Here is a 10,765-nt window from a genome sequence, read left to right as displayed (position 1 = left end):
TGAGTCATGATGATGGGAGTGAGTGTTGCTGGGGGGGGGGGGGGAGTGGTGGGGTGGGGGTGGGGGTGTTGAATGGGACCTCATATATATATATTTTTTAATGTAATATTTTTACAAAATCAATGAAAAAAAAAGAAAATCAATCAATGTAATACACCATATAAACAGACTGAAGGAAAAAAATCACGATTACATCTGTAGATGAAGAAAAAACATTTGACAAAATACAGCACACTTTCTTGATAAAAGCACTCCAAAAGATCATAATACAAGGAAATTTTTTGAACGTGATAAAGAGTATAGATGAAAAACCCACAGCCAACATTGTTTACAATGGAGAAATCCTAAAATCCTTCCCCCCTAAAGTCAGGAACAAGACAAGGATGCTCACTGTCTCCCCTTCTATTTAACATTGTCGTATAAGAAATTGCTTGAGCACTGAGGCAAGAACCAGATATAAAAGGAATTCAAATTGGAAAGGAAGAAGTCAAAATTTCATTATTTGAAGAAGACATGATCCTATACATAGAAATCCCTGAGAGATCTACAACAAAGCTTCTAGAACTCATAAATGAGTTTAGTCAGTTTGCAGGTTACAAGATCAATGTGCAAAAATCTGTAGCATTTCTGTACACCAATAATGAGCAAGATCAGGAGGAAATCAAGAAACAAATACCATTCACAATAGTAAATTAAAAAATCAAATTCTTAGGAAAAAATTTAACTAAAGATGTAAAAAACTTATACACCAAGAATCATACAATACTGTTCAAGGGAATCAAAGAAGATCTAAATAAATGGAAGAATATTCCCTGTTCATGGATAGGAAGACTAAATATTATTAAGATGTCTATCCTACCAAAACTGGTCTACACATTCAAAGCAATCCCAAAAAAATCAACACAGCCTTTTTAAGGAACTAGAAAAACTAACTATGAAATTTATTTGGAAAGGAAAGAGGCCCTGGATAGCCAAAGACATATGGAAAAAGAAAAACGAAATTGGAGGAATCACACTACCGGACTTCAAAACATACTACAAAGCTACAGTAGTGAAAACAGCATGGTATTGGCATAAGGAGAGACACCCTGACCAATAGAATCGAATTGAAAGTTCTGATATAGCACCTCATATATATAGCCATATAATATTCAATAAAGCCATCAAACCCTCTCAACAAGGAGAGAATGGTGTATTCCACAAATTGTACCTGGAGAACTGGATATTCAAATGTAGAAGAATGAAAGAGGATTACCATCTCACACCTTATATAAAGATCAACTCAAGATGGATCAAAGACCTTAATATAAGAGCCAATACCATAAAGACCTTGGAAAGGAGTGTAGGGAAACATCTACAAGACCTTGTAATAGGAAATGGCTTCATGAATATCACACCAAAAGCATGAGCAGCAAAAGAACAAATAGATAAATGGGAGTCCCCAAAATTAAAGCCTTCTGCACCTCAAAGGATTTTGTCAAGAAAGTAAAAAGGGAACCTACTCAGTGGGAGAAAATATTTGGCAACCATATATCTGATGAGAGACTTATAACTTGCATATATAAAGAACTCCTATATCTTGAAAATAAAAAGATAAACAACCCATTTTAAAAATGGGAAAAGATTTAAACAGACACTTCTCCAAAGAAGAAATAGAAATGCCTAAAAAGCACATGAAAAAATGCTCCAAATCTCTAGCTATCAGGGAAATGCAACTCAAAACTACAATGAGATACCATCTTACTCCCAAAAGATTGGCGGCTATGAAAAAACAGAAGAATACAAATGCTGGAGAGGATGTGAAGAAATGGGAGCACTCATCCACTGCTGGTGGGGATGCAGAAGGACTAACCATTCTGGAGGACAGTTTGGTAGTTTCTCAAAAAACTAAACATAGATTTGCCATAAGACCCAGCAATTCCACTGCTGGGTATATATCCAGCAGAACTGAAAACATGGACACAAACTGATACATGCACACCAATGTTCATAGCAGCATTGTTCATTATCACCAAAATTTGGAATCAACTCAAATGCCCATCAACAGATGAGTGGATCAATAAAATATGGTATATATATACAATGGAATACTACTCGGCTTTAAGAAAAATACACTACAAACACATGTGATAACATGGATGAATCTTGAGAACCTTATGTTGAGTGAAGCAACCCAGGCATTGAAGGACAAATACTACATGACCTCAGTGATATGAAATAAGCAAGCTGCCTCAGATAGCTAGAGACTGGAAGATAGGCTTACAGGAAATCAGGGGGTAGAGGAAGGATGTAAGCTGACATCTACATGGGTGAAATCTATGATAAGCTAGAGATCAGTATGTGTACAAGGAAGGGATAAAATGGGGGCATAGGGTTAACTTTGGGTGGGGCTTTGGGGGCTTGAGGGGGACTAGGGATGGGCGGATGGGTAATATTGTCCAAGAAATTGGGGTCAGGGTGGGGCAACACATGAAAATAGGAGATTGTCATGTGTTGGTTGAGAGTATAATGCTGAGAAAACCTTTTTAAAATATAATTAGGAAAGTTACCTATTTGAGATACTCAAAGGGGATAATCTGACACAGGACAGACTCCTAGGGAATATCTGAATGCTCATTTTGCCAGAGTTGGTTATACCATTGGGTAGAGACCTATATAATGACAGTGAAGGTAGACCCACAACCTGGGGAAGACTAATGCTATCAAATAGAGGGAACTGTATCTCTCAAGCGAAATGATGGCTCCCAGGGCATTAGGGCAGTTGAGCAAGTCAAGCCCTCAACACTGTAGCAAGTATCTCTGAACATGGCTCCTCAAGAAATGTAGATTCACTGTCACTGTGAGCCCCAAGGGGAGGGGGAAATAGATATTGAATAGATGGAAGCAAAGTAAATGTGAGGGTAAAAGAAGTGTTTCACAAGAGTACACAAGGATGAATATAAAACATGTAATATTACACCATAAACATATAAGGGATGACAGATTGATAATGTAAACCATAATGTAAAACATAGGATAACTAACAAATTTAGAAAACTGTATAGCCTAAAGTATAAACCACAATGTAAACACAAATGTTACCTTGTTTGAAAGCTATTGTCTCAATATCTGTACATCAGTTTCAGTAAATATGATATGAATAAGTTAAAAGATTATCACTGTGGAAGGGAAAAGGTTTTATAATTGATATGTGGAACTACTGTATATTGTATATATGAAATACTGTGATCTAAGGCTCTTGTGAAGAGAAGCTCAATAATTAGGGAAAAAAGAAAAGAAAAAGATAGGATGCAGAATTTTTCAAAATCAATATGTATTCTCTATCTAACCTTTAAACTCATCGCTGTATTCCATTTTACTAGTAAGGGAACCTGACATTATATTGGGCTTCACTTTTCAGGAAGATTTGGATCACAGAGTGGTTCAACAATGGCAGTGGAGGAATACTGGTATGGGATGTTATTGACAGGGGACATATGGTTGACAGGGAGTTATACAGGGCATGTGTTCAGGGTGCATGGAAATGTTTGGATATACTCATAGTGGAAACAATTAAAAACAACAGCCAGGGGGTTACTAGATTCCTGGCTGGGGGGGGGGGGCTCTGTCATGGTCCCTAGGGGAGCAGTGACAGTCCTCCAGGTGCAATGGCAAGGACCAGGAAGGAATGAGGGTCCAACAGTGACCCCCTGATACTAATGACTATGCTTGTGAGCCTATACACCTGAAATAAAAACAAGGTCTAGAGCAGCACTGTGCCTAAGAGTTCCCTCCTGACAGCCTCCATGTTACTCAAATGTGGCCAGTCTCAAAGCCAAACTCAGCATGGAAATGCAAGGCCTTCCAACCAGGGTGGGACAAGACACCCAGGGATGAGCCTCCCTGGCACCAAGGGATCACTACCAAGTACCAGCTGATGACATAACTAGAAAATAACCTTGAATTAAAGGTTCAACGTGGACCCGCAAAATATCCCTGTCTACATATAATAACAGGAATTAAAAATGCTGTTTGACCTAAAGTAAGGGGGTAATGGAAAGGACAAATGAGTTTATATGGCTATGAGTCTCTAAAAAAGAGTCTGGAGGTTGTCAGAAGGATTGCCCTTATGCACACCTGAGCAGAGTCTCAGAGACAGATAAAGTAGATACAACCCCAGGTAATGGTTCTTTTGAGGGCTAAAGAGACCCACAGTTTCTATGGTCATGGCAGATGGAGTTCACTGCCATGTCAGTTGGCCCTTCTTTGGAGCTGGTGTTTCTGCGTGATGGAGCTGGACTCAGATGTGATCTCTTTTCACAAGCCTTTCATGCTACCTTACTGGAATTGTAGTTGGTGCTGGGGTTTAAGATATATTTAGGGGATTTGAATCTCTGGACTTACAATATGATAGTCAGACCCTGAGCCTCAACAGACTTCAGCTCCTACACTCTGATTTATTGGACTTACCCCACTCAGCTAACATGGAGTTGTAGAATGTCAACCACCACACCATGGAGCCTAGAGTGCCTACAACTGAAAGTGGGAGGATTGCATCCAGTATCCACATGGAATCTAAGCCCCCTCTTGACATAGATGTGGAATGTACACAACCAAGACAAGGTCCACAGAAAGGAGGAATACAGTAAGGATTAGAATGGACTTAATGATATTCTATTCATGAACCATTGTGGTTAATAATTGAGAAAATGTGGCATTGGTGTGGAAAAAGTGGCCATGGTGGCTGCTTGGTGCAGGGAATGGGAGGAAGAGATGAGATGTGGAGGCATTTTCGGGACTTGGAGTTGTCCTGAGTGGTGCTGCAGGGACAATTGCCAAACATTGTATGTCCTCCCATGGCCCACTGGATTGAACGTGGGAGAGTGTGGGCTATGGTATGGACCACAGGCCATGGGGTGCAGCAATGCCCAGAGATACTCACCAGATGCAATAGATGTGTCATGATGATGGGGGAGAGTGTTACTGTGGGGGGAGTGGTGGGGTGGAGGCGGTCGAGGTGAATGGGTACCTCATATTTTTATAATGTATTATTTTTTAAAAAATGAATAAATAAAATGAAATTTAAAAAATTATATTAGGAAGACAATGGATGAGTAGAAAAATACATGCATGGAAAAAGCCTTTCTTATGGGAATGAAAGGTACAATAAATGAGTTAAAATACATTGGAATCATATAATAGCAGACTTGAGGAGGAAAAAAAAGAATTGGAGAGATTGAAGAAATTCCTCTAAAAAGAAACATACAAAAGAACTGAAAAATAAAAGGATGGAAAGAATTGAACAAGGTAGTGGGGAACAAAAGGACAGTTTGAGATGTGCAAGCATATATATCATGGGTGTTCCAGAAGGAGAAGGGAAAGGAAAGTTGGCTGAAGCAATATTTGAGGAAATAATAGTAAAAATTTTCCAACACTATTGAAGGACATGGATATCCATGTCCAAGAAGCACGACGCACTCCCATCTGAGTAAATCTGAACATACCAACTCCAAGACTCATACTAATCAGAATGTCAAACGCCAAAGACCAAGAAAATTCTGAGAGAAGCTAAAGAAAAACAACACTTAACATATACGGGATATCCAGTAAGGTTAAGTGTTCATTTATCATCAAAAATCATAGAAGTAAGAAGGCAGTGGTATAATATATTTAAGATAGTACAAGAGAAAAAAATTCCAGCCAAGAAACTTATATCTGGCAAGACTGTCTTTCAAAAATAAAGATAAGTTTAGAATATTCACAGATATGTAGAAACTTGGAGTGTTTCTAAGCAAGAGATTTGCTTTGGAGAAAATACTAAAGGGTGTGCTACATTCTGAAAAGAAAAGAAAGGAGAGAGAGGCTTGAATGAGAGTCTAGACATGAAGATTATATCAATATAACCTTAAAAGTAACAAAAAGTGTCAAAAGAGTGGTGAAAATAAAATATGACAGGTAAAACACAAAACTCATAATGGGTGAAATAAAAACTGCCTTTACTGTATTAACATTGAATGTTAATGGATTAAATTACCCAATCTAAAGATTGAGACTGGCAGAGTGGATAAGAAAATATGAGCCAACTATGTGCTTTCTTCAAGAGATTCACCTTAGATCCAAGGATACCAACACATTGAAAGTGAAAGGTTGGAAAAAGACATTCCATGCATTCAGTAACCAAAAACAAACAAACAAAACCCACAGTACCTATAATTACATCACAAGAAAGACATTAGTAATGTACAAACTGAGTGGGAAGTCAGGGGAAAAAATCCATTTACAAAGCAACTAAAAGAATCAAATATTTATGGATAAACTTAACCAAAATTGTAAAGCACTTGTGTTCAGCAAACTACAACTCATTGTTAAAAGAAATTTATAAGGACCTAAATAATTGGAAGAACTTTCAATGCTCATGAATTGGAACACTAAATATCATTAAGGTGCCAATTCTACCCAAATTCATATATAGATTCAATGCAATCCCAATAAAAATTCCACAAGCATATTTTAAATAAATGAAAAACATGATTATCAAATATTTTTGTAAGGAGTCCCAAATAGCCAGAAATATCTTAAAAAGGAAAATGAAATTGGAGGACTCTCACTTCCAAACTGTAAATCATATTACTTCACTACAGTGGTAAAAATAGCATGGTACTAGCATAAAGACAGATGCATAGACCAATGGAACTGAATGGATGGTTAAGAAACAGACCCTCATATCTATGGTCATTGATATTTGACAAGCCTGTCAAACTCACCCAGCTCAGAAAGAACAGGCCATTCAACAAATGGTGCTGAGACAACTGGATATTCAAAGCCAAAAGAAGGAACGAGGACTCTTATCTCACATCTTACACAAAAATTACTCAAAATGGAACAAAAACCTAAATATAAAAGGGAGAACCATAAATCTTCTAGAAGAAAATGTAGGAAAATACCTTCAAGACCTGGTGCTAGGTGGCATATTCTTAAATGAGATAAGAGGAGGACTGAGATGGACTACTGAGGTTTAATGTATGAAGAAATTTTAATTCATTTTATAGTAAAAGTGTAGAAAAGTATAGAGTTGATGGTAACACATTATAATAAAAAAGAATTGGTTTATCAATTGGAATGAGGCTGAAAAGTGTAGTCTAAGGGATGAAAATGCCAATTGAAAGAAACCTAGAGATAATCTTGGGATGAAGAGCACAGCAAACTCAGAAGTGGATGAGAACTGTAGTTGATGGTTTAGATGCTAGAATATCCTTTGTGAGCTACAGCAGATGTACATCACTATTGCAGGGTGGTGGGAATGTGGAGAAGCATGGGGAAAAATACAACTGGAGTGACCTATGTACTGCAGTTAACAGTCACTATATGCTATTCTTGGATCTAAGGTAAAGCTGTACTATGTTGATAATGACAGAGTATGGAAAAAGTATGCCAAATATATGCTATGTACCTTGTAATAGTCTGATGATATTATAATCTGTAACAAATGTTCCACCACAGTGTGGTGTGTTGATAGAGGGGAGTGGTATGTGAATCCTGCACATATGCATGATTATTTTGTAAGTTTAACAACTTTGGTCATTAAAATATATTTTAAAAAAATAATAGTAGGGTAAGTTTGGGGAAAATTCACAAATGTAATATAAGGACTACAATTGGTAAGGTTTTGATGATATTCTTTCATCATTTGTACAAATGTCTCAGCACAATGCAAGGTATTGGTAGTGGGTTGATGTATGGGATCCCTATATGGTGTTATGCATGTTTGCTTTGTAAATTTACAATTTTAACTATACACTAATTTTTCATGTATGTTCATATATAAAAAAGAAATAATTGGGAGGGTTGAGGGAAAAATACACCAAATGTAAGATACTTTGGTTGGTGGTAATATTTTGGTAGGATTCTATTCAATCAGTCTTTATAAATGTTTCACAACAATGCAAGGTGTTGTTGTGAGGTATGATGAGGTATGATGTCCCTGTATGATGTTATGTATATTTGTTTTGTAGGTTCACAACTATTACTACATACTTACTGCTTATGTATGTTTATGTATGTGTGATATGCTTCAACACATTTAAAACATTTTAAAAATCATGAGACATGTGGAAGAGGTGGCAGGGCTATAAATTGCTAATGGTTACATAAAATGATTAAACATTTTGGAAAGGAATGTGGCCATAAGTTCAAGAGCCTTTAATCTTGTATATTATTTGATTCAGCAACACCATTTATGGAATTATGTAGATTGTAAAATCAAAATTTGTTCATGATTTATGAGAATGAAAAACTTGAAATAACTTACCCAAATGAAATAGATAAATGACCAAACATATTATGATATGAATTCTATTTTCTAATGTGAATAATTCCATTGAACATGTAAAACTATGTAGCTGTATATGGTAATGGTATATAACTTTGTACCAATATGCACATTTTGTACATATAAAAATAAGAATTCACATCTGATTCCGACTCCATCACATTCAGAAGCACAAATTCCAAAGTACAGCCCACTGGCAAGTCACTAGAAGTCCAGAGCCATCTGCCATGACTGTAGGACCTGGGTGTTTCTCTAGCCCTCAGGATAAGGGGGAATTTTCAGGATTTGGAGTTGTCCTTAATGATATTGCAAGTACAGATGCTGGACATTATATATCCTGCCATAACCCACTGAATGGACTGGGGGAGAGTGTAAACTACAATGTAAACTACCATCCATGCAAAGTAGCAGTGCTTCAAAATATATTCATCAAATGCAATGAATGTGTCATACTGATGAAAGACGTTTTTGATGTGGAGGAATATCAGGGGATGAGGAGTGGGGTATTTGGGAACTTCATATTTTGTAATGTAACAGTTTGTGTGATCTATGTATCTTTTTTAAAAAAAAGACAATAAAAATTTTCATTAAAAAATACCTAAGGGGGGAATAAGAATTAAAGTGGACATTTAAAATGAAACATCTGAAGTGAAAATAGTTGAATCCTTTGGTTAGTGGGATTATGGAATAATCATTTAGTTCTGTATTATATTCTATTCCAAATACAAGAAAAGCTAGCTTATGTTTGTCAGTGTGTCTACATCATGTGGCGGTATATCTATATGTATAGGGAGGAAATGGAAATAAGTGGATCTCAATTTCAAAACTTGTAATTGTTAATTTTGTCTTAATTTGAAAGAATGGAAAAAGGGATTAAATGACTAAGTCAATGAAGGATTCATAAAAAGTCACCAATAATAACAATGATTTATATTGCATGTTGAATCTATAGGAAAAAATGTTATTGCTTTCCCTAACACCACATATTTAAAGACGTCTGTTATTTCTGTAAGTTTCTTGTATGTAATATTGGACAGTCATTAAACAGGAAAAAATATTTTCTTTCTAGTGAACTTCCCATTAAAGATATCAGCTCCTGGGTAAAGTGTTCTCAATTTGCAAGAGTGAAACAAAATCGATTCAATGACTTAAAAGATATAGTCAGATGAGTTTCCATAATAATAATGATTATGTTATATATTTAATCTATAGGAAAAATGCTGTTGCTTTCCTGCAATATCACATATTGCAAGGTTCCATTATTTCTAAAGTTCTTGTATGTAATATTGGACAGTCATCCACAACTGGATAAATTTTTTTTTTCCCCCCAGGGAATTCCCTACTCAACAGTAACTTTTTCAATTCTCTCTTCATGGCCCCATTCCTCAGACTGTAGATAATAGGGTTGACTGTTGGGGGCAACACTATATAAAAGATAGAAACCATAAGATCAAAAGCACTTGGAGAATCGGAAGTTGGTTTTAGGAACTTAAAGGAAGTGGTGGCGAGAAAAAATGAGGCAACAAAGAGGTGAGACAGGCAGGTGGAGAAGACCTTGGATCGGCCTTCAGCAGAGGGCACTTTTAGAACAGTGGAGAAGATGGGGATTAGGAAAGAACGATGGAGATGGAGCAAATGAACACCATCAGAAAAATGAAACCAATCACCCCAGTCACTCCAATGTAATTGGAGCAGGAGAGCTTCAGCAGCTGGGGTATGTCACAGAAAACTGATGGATGACTTTGGCCTTGCAAAATGTGATGGAGAACGTGGCTGCTGTGTACAGAATTCCAGAGGCAGCCCCACTCAGCCATACAGATGCCATAGCCCCCCAATATGTACCAGGATCCATGATAAGCTTACAGTGCAGTGGGGGGCAGATAGCCACATAGCAGTCATAAGATATCACCTAAGAATGGCCACCTTAGCCCAGGCAGGGGGGTGAAGAAGAAAAGTTGAAGCACATACTGACCATGGGATATATGGCCATCACCTTTCAGGGCACTGACAATGGATTGAGGGACTGTGATGGAAATGAAGGAGAGGTCGAGGAGGGAGAGGTGCTTCAAGAAGTAATACATTGAGGATTGGAGAAGCTGGTCCCATGTGGTGATGGTGATGATGATGAAGTTACCTGCCAAGGCCAATAAGTACATCACCAAGAACAGTAAGGCATGTACCATCTGCAGGTCATGGTTGTCAGAAAACCTCATGAGGGAGAAACCATCCATTGTGGTTACATTTTCAAGAACCATTTTGAAGATACAAAATGAGAAGGTGGTGGCTGGAACATAAGAGTAAATGGGAAATGCAATGGAAAGGTATTACCATGTATGTCCATTCATTTATTTATCATTATTTCTTTAGAAATTCCTTAATAAACACTGTTAATGATCAGCTGTGCCCTACATATTGGGGATCCAGAATTTAAGAGATGTGTGTCTTGCATTCATGGAG

The 10,765-nt window shown here is 37.1% G+C and overlaps 1 pseudogene; it reads right to left on the bottom strand.

Moving 5' to 3' along the window:
• Positions 1-9,547: 9,547 nt before the first annotated feature.
• LOC101438089 (olfactory receptor 14J1-like) lies at positions 9,548-10,563 on the bottom strand (annotated as a pseudogene).
• Positions 10,564-10,765: the final 202 nt, after the last annotated feature.

This window comes from Dasypus novemcinctus, chromosome 22, assembly GCF_030445035.2.
Source record: "Dasypus novemcinctus isolate mDasNov1 chromosome 22, mDasNov1.1.hap2, whole genome shotgun sequence".
Lineage (NCBI taxonomy): Eukaryota > Metazoa > Chordata > Mammalia > Cingulata > Dasypodidae > Dasypus > Dasypus novemcinctus.
The sequence above is the reverse complement of the archived record's forward strand: the minus strand, read 5'-3'. Positions and strand labels throughout refer to the sequence as shown.